Source organism: Ovis aries, chromosome 1 (assembly GCF_016772045.2).
Source record: "Ovis aries strain OAR_USU_Benz2616 breed Rambouillet chromosome 1, ARS-UI_Ramb_v3.0, whole genome shotgun sequence".
In the NCBI taxonomy this organism is placed as follows: Eukaryota; Metazoa; Chordata; class Mammalia; order Artiodactyla; family Bovidae; genus Ovis; species Ovis aries.
The window spans coordinates 18418382-18436824 of record NC_056054.1 but is presented as its reverse complement, the minus strand read 5'-3'; the positions used below and the strand labels follow the sequence as shown (position 1 = coordinate 18436824).

The 18443-nt window shown below is 40.9% G+C and overlaps 1 protein-coding gene across 7 annotated transcripts in view; it reads right to left on the bottom strand.

The window, feature by feature from the left end:
- Window positions 1-18443, bottom strand: part of ST3GAL3 (ST3 beta-galactoside alpha-2,3-sialyltransferase 3) — a 224543-nt gene that overhangs the window by 136052 nt on the left and 70048 nt on the right. For 2 of the 7 annotated variants that reach the window (XM_042247096.2, XM_060401497.1), the window contains exon 2: window positions 17536-17713. The exons of the other annotated variants lie outside the window; for them this stretch is intronic. The gene's annotated coding sequence lies outside the window, so the exon portion shown is untranslated. The remainder of the gene's footprint in view (window positions 1-17535; window positions 17714-18443) is intronic. 7 annotated transcript variants of the gene reach the window in all.

Sequence of the window (18443 nt, the reverse complement as noted above, 5' to 3'; positions counted from 1 at the left end):
TTTGCTGTATGACATTCTTTCCTTCATATGGAAAAAAAGACATACTTGATAGGCTGTCATTAAGAGTATGGTGCCATTCCATTCCCAAGAGATCACTTAGTTAAGACAAAGGAAAGAAATAAAGTGAAAGGTTGCTCAGTAAAGTTTTTATATTTTGTCATGAAAAAAGTTGTATACCTAGTATTTTGTATTATTTCTCAATACCATAATTGAGAAATGAAAAGCAAGTGGTTGATATCACTGTCATTCATCTTAAATACTAAGAGTGGAAGGCATGGGGAAAAATGGAATACATTACTAATGGAATGTAAAATGGTAAAGCAAGTTTGGAAAACAGCCTGGGAATGTCTCAAATATAGGGATAAATATAGGACAAATATAGAGTTACCATATGACTCAACAATTCTACTGCTAGGTATACATAAAGCAAAGAGATATAAAAGTTTTATGTCCACACAGAAACTTGAATATGAATGTTTAACGCAGTGTTATTCACAATAGCCAAAAAGTGAAAGCAATCTAAATGTCTCTTCAACTGATGAATGAATTGTGGAATTAAAGAATCCTGCTCAAATTGAAGGGCTTCCCTGGTAGCTTAGTGGTAAAGAACCCACCTGCAAATGCAGGAGACAAGAGACTGTGGGTTCCATCCCTGGGCCAGGAAGATCTCCTGAAGGAGAAAATGGCAATACACTCCGATATTCTTGCCTGGAGAATCCCATGGATAAAGGAGCCTGGCAGGCTACAGTCCATGGGGTCACAAATCTGCCACGCAGCCTCAATTATTCCAAATGGGAAGAGATTACACCAGATCTCCAACAGAAAGGTGCCTCTACTACCCAGAAGGAAGAAGAAAACTCTCCACCCCATGATAGCCCAGCCAATCAGAGACTGTAGCAATAAAACCAATGAAAAGCCTCTATACTCTGGACTCCCAGCTTCCTCCAATGGACTCTGGTTATCACAGCAACAACTCCCAAATTTCCACCCCAGCTTCCCCAATAAAAGTAAGTTCCCCTTCCTCTAAAAAAGCAGGTTACTCTTTCTTGTTCTCTGGGTTTGCCTATGGTTTGCCATAGATTGCATTTCCCAAACAGCAATTCCTCTGGCTGTTGTTCAGCCGCTATTATGTCCAACTCTTTGCAACACCACAAACTGCAGCACGCCAGGCTTTCTTGTCCTTCCCTACCTCCCAGCTGCTGCTGCTGCTAAGTCGCTTCAATCGTGTCCGACTCTGTGCGACCCCATAGACGGCAGCCCACCAGGCTCCCCCGTCCCTGGGATTCTCCAGGCAAGAATACTGGAGTGGGTTGCCATTTCCTTCTCCAATGCATGAAAGTGAAAAGTGAAAGTGAAGGCGCTCAGTTGTGTCCGACTCTTCGTGATCCCATGGACTGCAGCCTACCAGGCTCCTCTGTCCACGGGATTTTCCAGGCAAGAGTACTGGAGTGGGTTGCCATTGTCTTCTCCATCGCTATCTCCCAGAGTCTTCTCAAATTCATGTCCATTGAGTTGGTGATGCCACCAAATCATCTCATCCTCTGTTGCCTCCTTCTCCTCCTGCGCTCATCTATCCCAGCTTCAATGCCTTTTCCAATGAGTCAGCTCTCTGCATCAGTTGGCCAAAATACTGAAGCTGAAGTTTCAGTAACAGTCCTTCCAATGAATATTTAGGGTTGATTTCCTTTAGATTGACTGGTTTGGTCTTCTTGTTGTCCAAGGGACTCCCAAGAATCTTGTCCAGCATCACAATTGAAAAACATCAATTCTTCAGTGCTCAGCCTTCTTTATAGTCCAACTCTCACATCTATACATGACTACCGGAAAAACCATAGCTTTGACTATATGGACCTTTGCTGGCAAAGAGACGTTTTTCCTTTTTAATACACTGTCTAGGTTTGTCATAGCAAGGAGCAAGCATCTTTTAATTCCATGTCTGCTGTCACCATCTGCAGTGATTTTGGAGCTTAAGAATACAAAATCTGTCACTGCTTCTACTTTTTCCCCTTCTATTTGCCATGAAGTGATGGGAGCAGATGTCATGATCTTAGTTTTCTGAATGTTGAGTTTTAAGTCAGCTTTTTCACTCTCCTCTTCCACCTTCATCAAGAGGCTCTTTAGTTCCTCTTTGCTTTCACCTATTAGAGTGATATCATCTGCACATTTGAGGTTGTTGATATTTCTCCTGGCAATCTTGATTCCAACTTGTGATTCAACCAGCCCAGCATTTCACATGATGTACTCTGCATACAAGTTTAACAAACAGGGTGACAATATACAGCCTTGTCATACTCCCTTCCCAATTTAGAACCAGTTGTTCCACGTCTGGTTCTGATTGTTGCTTCTTGACCGACATACAGGTTTCTCAGGAGACAATAAAATGGTCTGGTATTCCCATCTCTTTAAGAATTTTCCAGTTTGTTGTGTGATACACAGTTAAAGGCTTTCATATATTCAATGTGAAACAGAAGTAGATGTTTTTCTGGAATTCCATTGTTTTCTCTATGATCCAGTGACTGTAGGCCATTTGTTCTCTGGTTCCTCTGCTTTTCTAAATCTAGTTTGTACATCTGGAAGTTCTCAGTTCACATTCTGCTTAAGCCTAGCTTGAAGGATTTTGAGCATAACCTTAAGCACGCAAAATGAGTACAATTGTATGGTAGTTTGAACATCCTTTGGCACTGCCCTTCTTTGGGGTTGGAATGAAAACTGACATTTTCCAGGCCTGTGGCCACTGCTGAATTTTCCAAATTTGCTGGCATATTGAGTACAGCACTTTAACAGCATCATCTTTTAGGATTTTAAATGGCTCAGCTGGAATTCCATCACCTCCACTAGCTTTTTTTTGTAGTAAAACTTCCTAAGGCCCACTTGATTTCACACTCCAGGATGTCAGGCTCTAGGGGAGTGATGACACCATTGTGGTTATCTGGGTCATTAAGACCTTTTTGGTTCTTCTGTGTATTCTTGCCACCTTTTTAAAATTGCTTCTGCTTCTGTTAGGTCCTTACCATTTCTGTCCTTTATCGTGCCCATCCTTGCATGAAATGTTCCCTTGATGTCTCCAATTATCTTGAAGAGATCTCTAGTTTCTATTGTTTTCCTCTACTTCTTTGCATTGTTCATTGAAGAAGGCCTTCTTATCTCTCCTTGCTATTCTCTGGAACTCTGCATTCAGCTCAGTGTATCTTTCCCTTTCTCCCTTGCTTTTCACTTCTCTTCTTTCCTTAGACAACCACTTTGCCTTCTTGCGTTTCTTTTTCTTGGGGATGGTTTGTGCCACTGCCTCCTGCACAACGTTATGAATCTCTCTCCATAGTTCCTCAGGCACTCTGTCTATGAGATCTAATTCTCTGAATCTATTCATCACCTCCACTGTATACTCATAATTGATTTGACTTAGGTCCTACCTGAACGACCTAGTGTTTTTCCTTACTTTCTTTAATTTAAGCCTGAATTTTGCAATAAGGAGTTGCAAATGCCACAGTTAGCTCCAGATCTTGTTTTTGCTGACTGTATATAGCTTTTTCCTCTTCAGCTGCAAAAAACATAATCAATCTGATTTCAGTATTGATGATTTGGTGATGTCCATGTGTAGAGTTGTCCCTTATATTGTTGGAAAAGGGTATTTGCTCTGACCACTGTGTTCCCTTGATAGAACTCCATTAGCCTTTGCCCTGCTTCATTTTGTACTCCAAGGCCAAACTTGCCTGTTACTCCATGTATCTCTTGACTTCCTACTTTCACATTCCAATCCCCTATGATGAAAAGGACATGCTTTTTCAGTGTTATTTCTAGAAGGTCTTGTAGGTCTTCATAGAACTGGTCAACTTCAGCTTCTTTGACATCAGTGGTTGGGCCACAGTCTTGGGTTACTGTCTTGTTGAATGGTTTTTGCCTTGGAAACTAATCAAGATCATTCTGTCATTTTTGAGATTACACCCAAGTAGTGCATTTCAGACTCTTCTATTGACTATGAGAGCTTTCCTCAAAGGGATTTTTGTCCTTAGAGGACATCCTCTAAGGACATTTCCTCTAAGGGATTCTTGCCCACAGTAGTAGATATAATGGTCATCTGAATTAAAATTCACCCATTCCTGTCCATTTTAGTTCACTGATTCCTAAGATGCTGATATCCACTCTTGCCATATCCTGATTGACTATGTTCAATTTACCTTGATTCATGGACCTAATAATCCAGGTTGCTATGCCATACTGTTCTTTACAGCATCAGACTTTACTTTCACCACCAGACACATCCACAACTGAGCATCGTTACCACTTTGGTGCAGCTGCTTCATTCTTTCTGGAGCTATAAGTATTTGCCTTTTGCTCTTCCCAAGTAGCATATTGGACACCTTCCAAACTGGGGGGCTCATCTTCCAGTGTCATATCCTTTTGCCTTTTCATACCATTCATAGGGTTCTCGTGGCAAGAATACCAGAATGGTTTACCATTCCCTCTTCCAGTGGACCACGTTTTGTCAGAACTCTCCACTATGACACGTCCATCTTGGGAGGCCCTTCAAGGTGCAGCTCATAGCTTCACTGGGTTACACAAGCCCCTTTGCCACAACAAGATGTGATCCATAAAGGGGAATTCCTATGGTACTGTAGAATAAATTCACTTTTGCTGGTAAAATAACTGGCTATTCTATGATTAAAGTTGACATATTTGGTGGCACAAGCGGGGTCCAAAGGAGGCAAACGCTGAGAGACTATGGCTGCTAGAATCAAGCGAGGTAACCTGCACTAAGTCACCTGTGCTTATCACTCTGCTGAGTCGCTGACTGCTTTCAATTTGGAGACTGTTCTCTTGGATTCCAAGCCCCACTCTTTTGTGTTTTGAGCTCTCTAACTTTATTCAGGCTCTGGGAAGGCTTTGTCCTCTAAGGGGAAAGATTTCATCTGTCTGGCGCAAGGCTTTATCCTTAGTACTCAAGGTGTTTTCTGGAGCATGTGGTAGCTAGGTTCTCTGTTGGAGACTGAGCTAACGGGGAACTATTCCTTTTGGAATCTGGGAAAAGGCTCTATCAACTTTCTTGGGTTTCTGGGAGAACTTAGGGAAATGGGAACCCACTCATCTAACTGCTCTGAAGGCAGTCCTCCTTTGGAGACTCGGGCTAGTTCATGTTTAAAAACTGTGGACACCCTTTACTGCATTTTTAACTAAGTGGGCTAGACAAACTAAAAGTAATTAGGAATTACAGCTGCCATTATGGGGAACTTTCAAGCTCCCCAAATTCAAATAAGATTAAATTGGAGGACTACATTCTAAAATTAAAACAAACATTTCACTGGTAACTGGAAACATGTACAAAACTCTAAAATTGCCTCTTTGCAAGATTCTGTTTCTAAATTTGCCAAAATAACCAAAAAAGAAAAAAATCTACCAGAGCCTCAAACTGTTGTATTCCCCTCCCCAACTTCTGGTTTTGGACCATCTGTGTGTCTTCTCCACACACTTTGTCTCAGACTCCGCCCTGGCAGCCATCTTGTGCTCCTGCTCTGACCCCAATGTCATCTTCCTCTCTGCTCTGCAAAAACCTGCCCCTTCAAAACATCAGACCCTCTGAGAATCCAAATGCTAAACCCCTAATTACTGTTTCTAAGACAACTGGAGCAAATACACAACTAAAATGAAGGATTTAAACAGCAATTGTCCTATATTCTTGAAAATAGACAAATAGATTCCAAAACTCTTAGGGGAAATTTTGTTTTCTATTTCCATCTAGTTGGTGAAGTTTTTGGTAGGTCAACTATGCTGTTCAAAAGGTTCGACCTTTGTTTCAAGTAAGGCCATCTTAAGGGGAAATCTTAACAGAGAGAACTCCAAACCACTTCAGGAGACAACAGACTGCTTTCTTTGATTGATATGCAGAAGTTTCTAAAAGACAACTTGACTCCAGAAACAGTTCTAAAAGGATCCTTATAGTATGCCAGAAAAACAATTTGGGTCAAACTATTCTTCTGAGTTTTGTATTTTTGCACCTGAGACATGGCTAACATTTTAAATAAAACCATCAGTTCCCTGTTTGCATCTGTCTGTGCGCTCATGTGTATCTATATGTGTGTTAGTTGCTCAGTCATGTCTGACTCTTTGCAACCCATGGACTGTAACCTACCAGACTCCTGTGTCCGTGGAATTCTCCAGGCAAGAATACTGGAGTGAGTACCATTCTCTTCTCCAGGGGATCTTCCTGACCCAAGGGTTGAACATGGGTCTCCTGCATTGCAGGCAGATTCTTTACCCTCTGAGCTACCAGTGTATCTATATATGTATCTGTATATGTGTGGTATTTTTTTTTCTTTTCTACCTCTGGATAGTATTGCTAAAATTAATTCAAAAGAGCTTTATTTAATTGGCTTAAAAACAAAAAAAGCAAAACAAACAAATGAGCACTTAAATGAAATAAAATATTACAGAGACCTTCTGGGTTTACATGATACAGTTTGAAAGCAAGTTTGGGGATACTGGTTTAATTAAAACAGGCATATCCTTGGAGTTACCAGTGTTTGAAACTAATGCAGGCATACAGTTTTTATTCTACCTGGTTTAATTGGTCAGATAAATTCATGTTATCTTCATTACAAAATTTGTGAGCAATAGATGGTATGATAAAGTTTTTCATGAATGTTGAAAGCAAGTGAATTGTAAGTATGTGAATGAGATATAGACTTCTGGGTACATCTTTTAAACAGTTTCCCCAAATCTTTTTGGCATACTGAAACTTTACAGTTTTGCTGCTGCTGCTGCTGCTGCTAAGTCATTTCAGTGGTGTCCGACTCTGTGCGACCCCATAGATGGCAGCCCACCAGGCTCCGCTGTACCTGGGATTCTCCAGGCAAGAGTACTGGAGTGGCTTGCCATTGCCTTCTCTGTACAGTTATTAAATATCTAGATCACTCCCAAATAAGATCAAAATACTAGAACATTACTTAAAATAGGTTCTTTGGAATTGGAATGAAAACTGACCTTTTCCAGTCCTGTGGCCACTGCTGAGTTTTCCAAATTTGCTGGCATGTTGAGTGCAGCACTTTCACAGCATCATCTTTCAGGATTTGAAATAGCTCAACTGGAATTCCATCACCTCCACTAGCTTTGTTTGTAGTGATGCTTTCTAAGGCCCACTTGACTTCACATTCCAAGATGTCTGGCTCTAGATGAGTGATCACATCATCATGATTATCTGGGTCGTGAAGATCTTTTTTGTACAGTTCTTCCGTGTATTCTTGCCACCTCTTCTTAATATCTTCTGCTTCTGTTAGGTCCAGACCATTTCTGTCCTTTATCGAGCCCATCTTTGCATGAAATGTTCCCTTGGTATCTCTAATTTTCTTGAAGAGATCTCTAATCTTTCCCATTCTGTTCCTCTATTTATTTGCATTGATTGCTGAAGAAGGCTTTCTTATCTCTTCTTGCTATTCTTTGGAACTCTGCATTCAGATGGTTATATCTTTCCTTTTCTCCTTTGCTTTTCACTTCTCTTCTTTTCGCAGCTATTTGTAAGGCCTCCCCAGACAGCCATTTTGCTTTTTTGCATTTCTTTTCCATGAGGATGGTCTTGATCCCTGTCTCCTGTACAATGTCACGAACCTCCATCCATAGTTCATCAGGCACTCTATCTATCAGATCTAGACCCTTAAATCTATTTCTCACTTCCACTGTATAATCATAAGGGATTTAATTTAGGTCATACCTGAATGGTCTAGCAGTTTTCCCTACTTTCTTCAATTTAAGTCTGAGTTTGGCAATAAGGAATTCATGATCTGAGCCACAGTCAGCTCCCGGTCTTGTTTTTGTTGACTGTATAGAGCTTCTCCATCTTTGGCGGCAAAGAATATAGTCAATCTGATTTCAGTGTTGACCATCTGGTAATGTCCATCTGTAGAGTCTTCTCTTGTGTTGTTGGAAGAGGGTGTTTGCTATGATCAGTGCGTTTTCTTGGCAAAACTCTATTAGTCTTTGCCCTGCCTCATTCCGCATTCCAAGGCCAAATTTGCCTGTTACTCCAGGTGTTTCTTGACTTTCTACTTTTGCATTCCAGTCCCCTATAATGAAAAGGACATCTTTTTTGGGTGTTAGTTCTAAAAGATCTTGTAGGTCTTCATATAACCGTTCAACTTCAGTTTCTTCAATGTTACTGGTTGGGGCATAGACTTGGATAACTGTGATACTGAATGGTTTGCCTTGGAGACGAACAGAGATCATTCTGTCGTTTTTGAGATTGCATCCAAGTACTGCATTTCGGACTCTTTTGTTGACCATGATGGCTACTCCATTTCTTCTGAGGGATTCCTGCCCACAGTAGTAGAAGTAATGGTCATCTGAGTTAAATTCAACCATTCCAGTCCATTTTAGTTTGCTGATTCCTAGAATGTCGATGTTCACTCTTGCCATCTCTTGTTTGACCACTTCCAATTTGCCTTGATTCATGGACATGACATTCCAGGTTCCTATGCAATATTGCTCTTTACAGCATCGGATCTTGCTTCCAATTCCAAAGAAAGGCAATGCCAAAGAATGCTCAAACTACCGCACAACTGCACTCATCTCACATGCTAGTAAAGCAATGCTCAAAATCCTCCAAGCCAGACTTCAGCAATACATGAACCGTGAACTCCCTGATCTTCAAGCTGGTTTTAGAAAAGGCAGAGGAACCAGAGATCAAATTGCCAACATCCGCTGGATCATGGAAAAACCAAGAGAGTTCCAGAAAAACATCTATTTCTGCTCTATTGACTATGCCAAAGCCTTTGACTGTGTGGATCACAATAAACTGTGGAAAATTCTGAAAGAGATGGGAATACAGACCACCTGACCTGCCTCTTGAGAAATCTGTATGCAGGTCAGGAAGCAACAGTTAGAACTGGACATGGAACAACAGACTGGTTCCAAATAGGAAAAGGAGGACGTCAAGGCTGTATATTGTCACCCTGCTTATTCAACTTCTATGCAGAGTACATCATGAGAAACGCCGGACTGGAAGAAACACAAGCTGGAATCAAGATTGCCGGGAGAAATATCAATAACCTCAGATAGGCAGATGACACCACCCTTATGGCAGAAAGTGAAGAGAAGCTAAAAGCCTCTTGATGAAAGTGAAAGAGAAGAGTGAAAAAGTTGGCTTAAAGCTCAACATTCAGAAAATGAAGATCATGGCATCTGGTCCCATCACTTCATGGGAAATAGATGGGGAAACAGTAGAAACAGTGTCAGACTTTATTTTTTTTTGGTCTCCAAAATCACTGCAGATGGTGATTGCAGCCATGAAATTAAAAGACGCTTACTCCTTGGAAGAAAAGTTATGACCAACCTAGACAGTATATTCAAAAGCAGAGACATTACTTTGCCGACTAAGGTCCGTCTAGTCAAGGCTATGGTTTTTCCTGTGGTCATGTATGGATGTGAGAGTTGGACTGTGAAGAAGGCTGAGCGCCGAAGAATTGATGCATTTGAACTGTGGTGTTGGAGAAGACTCTTGAGAGTCCCTTGGACTGCAAGGAGATCCAACCAGTCCATTCTGAAGGAGATCAGCCCTGGGATTTCTTTGGAAGGAAGTACTTCGGACACCTCATGCAAAGAGATGACTCATTGGAAAAGACTCTGATGCTGGGAGGGATTGGGGGCAGGAGGAGAAGGGGATGACCCAGGATGATGGCTGGATGGCATCATGGACTCAATGGACGTGAGTCTGAGTGAGCTCCGGGAGATGATGATGGACAGGGAGGCCTGGCGTGCTGTGATTCATGGGGTCGCAAAGAGTCGGACACGACTGAGCGACTGAACTGAACTGACCTGAACTGAAAGATATTTGGGGCTATTGGTAAACATACCACATTGGAAAATTTCCTTGAGGAATATACGTTTTTAGGAATTATTAAATATATTCATTAGTTTGTACAGACTAGTCCCAATTGTTTAAAGCTACCAGAAATAATTAGGGGAAACAACTATATATGCAACACAAGTAAGACAGGTGCTTTTGCTAAACCCCAGTTCAATTCCTGGGTCAGGAAGATTCGCTGGAGAAGGTATAGCTACCCACTCCAGCACCCTTGGGCTTCCCTTGTGGCTCAGCTGGTAAAGAATCTGACTGCAACATGGGAGACCTGGGTCTGATCCCTCGGTTGGAAAGATTCTCTGGAAAAGGGAAAGGCTACCCACTCCAGTATTCTGGCTCAGAGAATTCCAAGGACTATATCATCCATGGAGTTGCAAAGAGTCAGAGTCTTTGAAAGTGACTTTCACTTTTGGTAAGAAAAGGTAGAAGAATGGAAACACATTTTATTGAGGGAAAGAGTGTAATTTTGTCCTCAAGTGAAGCTAATTCAGAATAGGAAAGACAAAAAATAGGACAAAAGCTAAATGAAATTGTAAGCTGTAGAAGATTTATGGGGAAATTTTTTGAAAAATAATTAATCTCTTAAAAGGGCAAAGTTTTCTTGGTCTAAGTAGTTCTTTTTTTCCTAGGCTTCATGTTATCTTAATCTGGTCTCTGGTTACTTAAGAAAATGGAATCTTCTCAATCTTAAAAGAACCAGTTTTGCCTACAACTATGTAACTTTTTGTATTTGCCTTTGAAATTTGTTACTTATAGTTACTTTGATCCAACAGATAATTATCATTTTATAATAATATATGATCCTGTTTGATCAAATGTCTAAAACCTTTTGATATTTTAAATAAACTTCCCCCAAAGCAAGTTCTAAATGAAGTCTTTCTGACCTTGAGCTAACTCTGAGATCTTTCTCAGGGTCCCCAGAAAATCTCAAGTCTTTTTGTCAGTTATAGGCAGTTACTGCTTTACTTTAATGCTTTTGCAAATATGTTTTTTCTTTAAAGAGATTCATGTATAAAGCTCTGACAGGTACTCTGAAATATGGGTTTTTGACAACTTTAAGAACATATGACTGAACTGGGTAAGGATTTCTAAAACTAATGGAAAGCAAACTGCTTTAATGTTTTGTTTTCCAGGTGTAAAGAAACCATTTTTCTCCTCTGCTTTAAGTTATCTATAACTCACAGCAATTTGGTAAAGTGTATGCTGGCCACAAAGATTGAAGCACTTATCTTTTTATCCCTGTCTGATTCCCCCCAAATTCTGAAATTCTTATTAAATATTCTTTTTTTCATGACAAAGTATATATCTGTATAACTTCAATGGGAGTCTATTTCAGGAACAGCATGTCAGCAGCAATTGGCCCCTGCTCCTTTCAATCCACAACTGATAAAGACAAACATACTTCTGTATTATAAAGGTCTAATTACATCTATTAAAAGTAACCATGCTCTAGTAGAGCCCCCTTTCTGCAGCACATTACCGGGAGTCAAAGACCCCACCTATCACTCTATAACCTTGACATTTTGTATACCCGAAGAGGCACCTTTAAAAGAACTCTCTCCAGCCTCACTGGAAGGGCCCCTATCAGGTATTGTTAACTAAAGTTTGTACTGCTAAACTCCAAGAAGTAGACCCCTGCATCTACACATCACATTTAAGGCAGGTATTGAATCCCAACTGGACCATCTGGCGACATGAAGATAAAGCGCACTGGATTTGAAGCAGACAGTATCTGAGGCTGACAGCTTTCCCAGGATGTCTGCACCAAGCCGGTGTACCTTTCTTTAAGTACTGTCTCTCACCTTGTTTTCTCCCTCCCTTCCATGGAAGAACAATGCCCTTATTTTTATTTTCCAACCCCTTGTGAAAGGGGGGAACCTCTCTGATTGCTGGATTTGCCATTGAAAACATCAGTCCATCCAAGGGAGCAAAGACCCTTTGGTTCACTCTATAAGAAATTTTACTGGGGTTCCAAATGCTGTGGTTTGTCCAAATTGTTTCCAGAGCCCATTTCATAAAGCCAGTGTGCTAAACCTGCCTAAACTTACTCCCTGCTTCAACCTGACTCAACCCTGTGATGGAAAAACAAGATCTTCTAAACATTTGTATGAAAGGTTCCGTGGAGCTGTCAGTGTAAGTCACATCATTTGTAAACTTGCTGACACATCTCTATGTCTAAGTATCCTCTTGGTGTGTAACAACCTTATGTGTGAGCCTTGGTTCAGTTCAGTTCAGTTCAGTTCAGTCGCTCAGTTGGGTCCGACTCTTTGCGACCCCATGAATAGCAGCACGCCAGGCCTCCCTGTCCATCACCAACACCCAGAGTTCACTCAAACTCACATCCATCGAGTCAGTGATGCCATCCAGCTATCTCATCCTGTTGTCCCCTTTTCCTCCTGCCCCCAATCCCTCCCAGCATCAGAGTCTTTTCCAATGAGTCAACTCTTCACATGAGGTGGCCAAAGTACTGGAGTTTCAGCTTTAGAACACCCAGGGCTGATCTCCTTTAGAATGGACCAGTTGGATCTCCTTGCAGTCCAAGGGACTCTCAAGAGTCTTCTCCAACACCACAGTTCAAATGCATCAATTCTTCAGCGCTCAGCTTTCTTCACAGTCCAACTCTCACATCCATACATGACCACTGGAAAAACCATAGCCTTGACTAAACGGACCTTTGTTGGCAAAATAATGTCTCTGCTTTTCAATATGCTATCTACGTTGGTCATAACTTTCCTTCCAAGGAGTAAGTGTCTTTTAATTTCATGGCTGCAGTCACCATCTGCAGTGATTTTGGAGACCAAAAAGATAAAGTCTGACACTGTTTCCACGGTTTCCCCATTTATTTGCCATGAAGTGATGGGACCAGATGCCATGATCTTCATTTTCTGAATGTTGAGCTTTAAGCCAACTTTTTCGCTCTCCTCTTTCACTTTCATCAAGAGGCTCTTTAGTTCCTCTTCACTTTCTGCCATAAGGGTGGTGTCATCTGCCTATCTGAGGTTATTGATATTTCTCCTGGCAATCTTGATTCCAGCTTGTGCTTCCTCCAGCCCAGTGTTTCTCATGATGTACTCTGCATAGAAGTTAAATAAGCAGGATGACAATATACAGCCTTGACGTACTCCTTTTCCTATTTGGAACCAGTCTGTTGTTCCATGTCCAGTTCTAACTGTTGCTTCCTGACCTGCAACAGGTTTCTCAAGAGGCAGGTCAGGTGGTCTGGTATTCCCATCTGGTATTTCAGAATTTTCCACAGTTTATTGTGATCCACACAGTCAAAAGCTTTGGCATAGTTAAGCAATGCTAATACCCCTATTCCAATGAATAACCCCATAGATGCTATTGTTTATGTGGGAGTCTTATCCTTTCTCCTGGTTATACCTTCATATATGGGAGTTTGTGGAATACCTTTATGCTTAAGCAAGTCATTGTCTTGATAGCTGGAGAATATGACGACAGTGTACCCTTGCAGTGTTCACTACCTTGTTCTCCCTACATAACCAAACAGAAGCCTCTCATTGGTCCGCTCCATTAAGCCTTTACAACAACCTTAAGGAATAACTTCCAGGAAGCATGCAAGATTCTGGTTTTTTCTCCGTAGGGAGAGTTTTCTTCCTATGATTAGAGTGCCAATGAACAAATAATCAGGAATCTCTCCCTGATATTAGGAGTTGCTGCTGCCAAGTCGCTTCAGTCGTGTCTGACCCTGTGTGACCCCACAGACGGCAGCCCACCAGGCTCCCCCGTCCCTGGGATTCTCCAGGCAAGAATACTGGAGTGGGTTGCCATGTCCTTCTCCAATGCGTGGAAGTGAAGTTGCTCAGTCGTGTCCGACTCTTAGCAACCCCATGGACTGCAGCCTACCACGTTCCTCCATCCATGGGATTTTCCAGGCAAGAGTACTGGAGTGGGGTGCCATTGCCTTCTCCGGATATTAGGAGTTAGCTGACTCCATAACCAACACAATTTCAACTCAGAAATGTTCACCTAACTCATTGGCCAAGGTGATTTTGGATCACCACAGAGCCTTTGATTACTTACTTGCTGAATAAGGTGGTGTCTATGCAAAATAGACAAATAGCAAACACCTCTTGTTAAATGTGGGGACACACCTCTGGGGAAGCAGAGGCCCAACTACACAAAATTAAAAAGCAAACACATTAGTTATAGCACATTTCACCCAACAACCTACTGTCTTCTGATTTATTCAACTGGCTACCTTTGGGTCTGAGCTCCTGGTTTAGAACCATCTTGAAACTGGATTTATAATGCTGTTTTTAATTCTGTTCTGTATATTTGCTAAGTTTTACATCTATTACTTATCAAACGTTTATAAAAAATGACATGCTTAATATGATGATGCTAGCCCAGTGTCTCAAGATAATTTATAACACTTACAACCTTGACTAAATATGGACTTTTAACGAGAAATTCCTGAGAGTTACTCAAATGTGGCCTCCTGAGGTTTCTAATTTGTGTACCTTCTCTCTGACATGAAATATGACAACCAGGGAAGGTCTGAGGAATAAATTACTGCATGTGGAAATCCTGACTCTTGATCAGCAATGCTTTTAAGGAAAGAGCTTAAGCAAAAGGTGGAAATGTGAAATTAAAGAAATCTCAGCTAAAAGTGGAGTCAGGACAGGCCTGTAGGAGGCACTCTCACACCCTACCGTGTACCCTCAATTACTTCAAGCAGTAAGAGGTGTGCCAGATCTCCAACAGAAAGCTGGCTTCACTTTACTATCCAGAAACAGCAGAAAACTTCACTCCAGGGCAGCCCAGCCAATCAGTGACTGTAGCAGTCCAACCAATCAGAAGCCTCTATACTCTGGATTCCCAGCTCCCCGCAATGGACTCTCTGTTCATCACAGCCCCTCCCAAATCCCCTTCTTTTCCCTATAAAAACAAGCCCCCCTTCCTCATTCTCTGGATTTGCCTATGGGTTTACCATAGCTTACATTTCCCAAGTTGCAAAGTCCCCCACTATTCCCATGTAAACTCACTTTGCTAGCAAAATAACTGGCTATTATATTGTTAAAGTTGACAGGATAAATAAAAAGTGGTATATCCACAATGGAATATTATTTCATCATAAAAAAGAATGAAATATTGATACATGCTTCAACACAGATGAACCTTGAACATACAGTGAAAGAAGCCGGTTACAAAAGGTAACACTATGTATGATTCCGTTTATATAAAATGTCCAGGACAGGCAAATCTACATTGATGAGAAGATTTGTGGCTGCCTAGGCCTAGAAGTGGTTAGGGGGAAATGGAGCCTAATTGCAAATGGGTACAGGCTTTCTGGTGTAATGAAAATGTTCTAAAATTAATTGTGATGTTTTCACATTCTGTGAATATACTTAAAACCACTGAATTTTGTACTTTCAGTGGGAGAATTATATGGAATGTAAGTTATATTTTAAGAAAGCTGTTACCTTAAAAAATAAAAGTGGAAGGCAGAACACCTCATCTCTAGTGAAACACAGACCCCTGTGATCATGGAGGCTGACTGGACAAATATCCTTTGCTGGCCACTTATAGAAGAGAGGGAACTGTACTGTTTAGATTTTTTTTAATGAAAGCAAGGGTGGTGGGGGGGAAACTTCACCATTAGAGGGCTAAGAAATCAGTGCAAGTAATAATTATTTAAAGGAGAAAATGAAAAGGAATTGGTTTAAAAAAGCTTGTGGGACTTCTCTGGTGGTCCAGTAGTTGAGAATCTGCCTTCCGATGCAGAAGACACAGCTTCCATCCCTGGTCAGGGAGCTAAGATCCCACATGCCATGGGACAACCAAGCCCCCATGATGCAACTACCGAACCCATGGGCTCTACAGCCTGTGAGCTGCAGCTAGAGAAGCCTATGGCCCACAACTGGAGAAATCCCATGCATTGCAACAAAGAGCCCCATGCCACAGTGAACACCCAGTGCAGCCAAATGTATATACAGCCATATATACATATGCACCTCTTCTGGTTTCTGTCCTTAGTATTCTGCATCTTTTACTCAGTAACTTTAATTTTTTTATTTTTTAACTTTAGGGCTGCACAAGAAGGGAGTTTTGCCTAATTATTGGCTTAGAATTCTCCTCTACCTATACTTCCGGGTTCCCTCAAGCAGATGTTGCAAACTGGAGGTTCGTATTTGTGTTACATTTAGTCCACAAAGTGCATGAAAAGTTTTAAATTTGTTAACATTCATAAGACAGGAGATTTCACATAAAAATTAGTTGCAGCTTCTCTTGCTGCTGCTGCTGCTAAGTCACTTCAGTCGTGTCCGACTCTGTGCGACCCCATAGACAGCAGCCCACCAGGCTCCCCCGTCCCTGGGATTCTCCAGGCAAGAATACTGGAGTGGGTTGCCATTTCCTTCTCCAATGCATCAAAGTGAAAAGCGAAAGTGAAGTTGCTCAGTCGTGTCCGACTCTTAGCAACCCCATGGACCGCAGCCTACCAGGCTCCTCCATCCATGGGATTTTCCAGGCAAGAGTACTGGAGTGGGGTGCCACTGCAGCTTCTCTTGAGTAACAGGCAAGTTCTGGCAATATAGAAGGGTGCTTCTTCATTCAGCAAGGGAAACAAATTATCTTTATAAAGCGGTATCCAAAGTACTCAAGGAATAAGTTAGCCGGTTCTTGAGGGAAGAAAATGTAAAAGAATCAGGCAGACAGGGATTGAACATAATCAAAAGCAGAGGATGGAGATACAGGAGAAAACATCTTCAGAGCTACACTGTGAGGTAACGTCTCAAAGTGGGATAGTCTTCCTACCATTCCCTCTCACAGCATCTCTAGCTACAGATTCTTAGAAGTCTGTATCTTTGAATATCCACAGGATGCTAGGTTCCTCCTCTCTCAGAGATGAGTTCTTTATTGCTTCTCACAGAGCTTATCCCATACTTATCCTTCATTGCTCTCGTCCTTTCTCTGCTCCTATCCTATGAAATCCAGTTTTTGATCAGTAATGCAAAGGTCCTAAATCTGCCAGAGAGAGAAGCCCATGTATGAGTGTTTACTAATATCTGACTCTTTATGACCCCATGGACTGTAGCTCACCAGGCTCCTCTGTCTATGGGATTTTCCAGGCAAGAGTACTGGAGTGGATTGCCATTTCCTTCTCCAGGGGATCTCCCAACCCAGGAATTGAACCCAGGTCTCCTGCATCACACGCAGATTCTTTACCAGCTGAACTCTGAGGGAAGACCGACTATCACATTGATGTGTTAAATTTGATCATTTGGTAAGGTGTTGACCTCAGAATATTTCCTTCCCTTGTGATTACTAAGTTAATTATTAAATTAATATGAGAATTAATAAGTCAACTTTCTTATGTGTGTAATGGTACTATGACTATGTAATAGAATATCCTTATTTTTAGCAGGTGGAAGCTGAGGTATTTAAGAAAAAGTATCAAAAACTCTGCAACTTACTTTTGAATAAAGGAGTGCTATGAATAACTCTATGCCCATAAATTTGATAATCTGGATGAGATGGACTAATTCCTTGAAGACACAAACTACCAAAATTCAGACAGAAAGAAATTGACAATTGGAATAGGCCTGTATCAACTAAATAAAATGAATCAATAATCAATACCTTTCAAAACAGAAATCACCAGGCCTAGATGGGTTCAGGGGTAAATTTTACCAAATTTTAAGAAAGAAATTAAATCAACCCCCCTTCACCTCTTTCAGAAGACAGAAGCAGAAGAAAGACTTCTTAACTCGTTCTTTGAGGCCAGCATTACCGTAATACCAAAACCAGATGAAAACATTGTAAGACAAGGAAACTACAGGCCAGTCTTGCTCGAGAATGTAGATGCAGAAATCCTCAGTAAAATATTAGCAAGTCAAATCCAGCAATCTATAAAAAGAATTATACACCATGATTGTGGGGTTAATCTCAAGTATGCAAGGCTGATTCAACGTTCAAAATCAATTAATGTAATACATCAACAAGCTAAAGAAGAAAAATCACATGATCATATCAGTAGATTCAGAAAAGGTATTTGACAAAATCCAACACCAAGTGATGATAAAAGCTTTCCGTAAACTAGGATTAGAAGGAAATTAGCTCAACTGGATAAAGTGTATCTATAAAAACTCATAGCTAACAATGTACTTAATGGTAAGAAAATAGAAGCTTTTCCACTAAGATCAGGAATGATGCCAGGATGACCCATCTGACCACTCCTTTTCAACATTGTACTGGAAGTCTTAGCTAGTACAATAAAACAAGAAAAGGAAATAAAAGCTATACAGATAGCAAAGGAAGAAATAAAACTGTCTTTGTTCACACATGACACAATTTTCTATGTCGAAAATCCAAAAAAATATTAAAAAACTAACTGGAAGAGTAAAGATCTGATTAAGACAGATAAGGATATAAGCAATTATAGGAAGGTTGTAAGATACAAGGTGAATATACAAAAGTCAATCACTTTCCTATAAGCCAGCAATGAACAACTGGAAATTGAAATTAAAAACACAATACCATTTACAGCAGCATCCCCAAAATAAAATACTTCGGTATGAGTCTAACAAAATGTATAAGATCTATATGAGGAAACAAACAAAACCCTGATAAATGAACT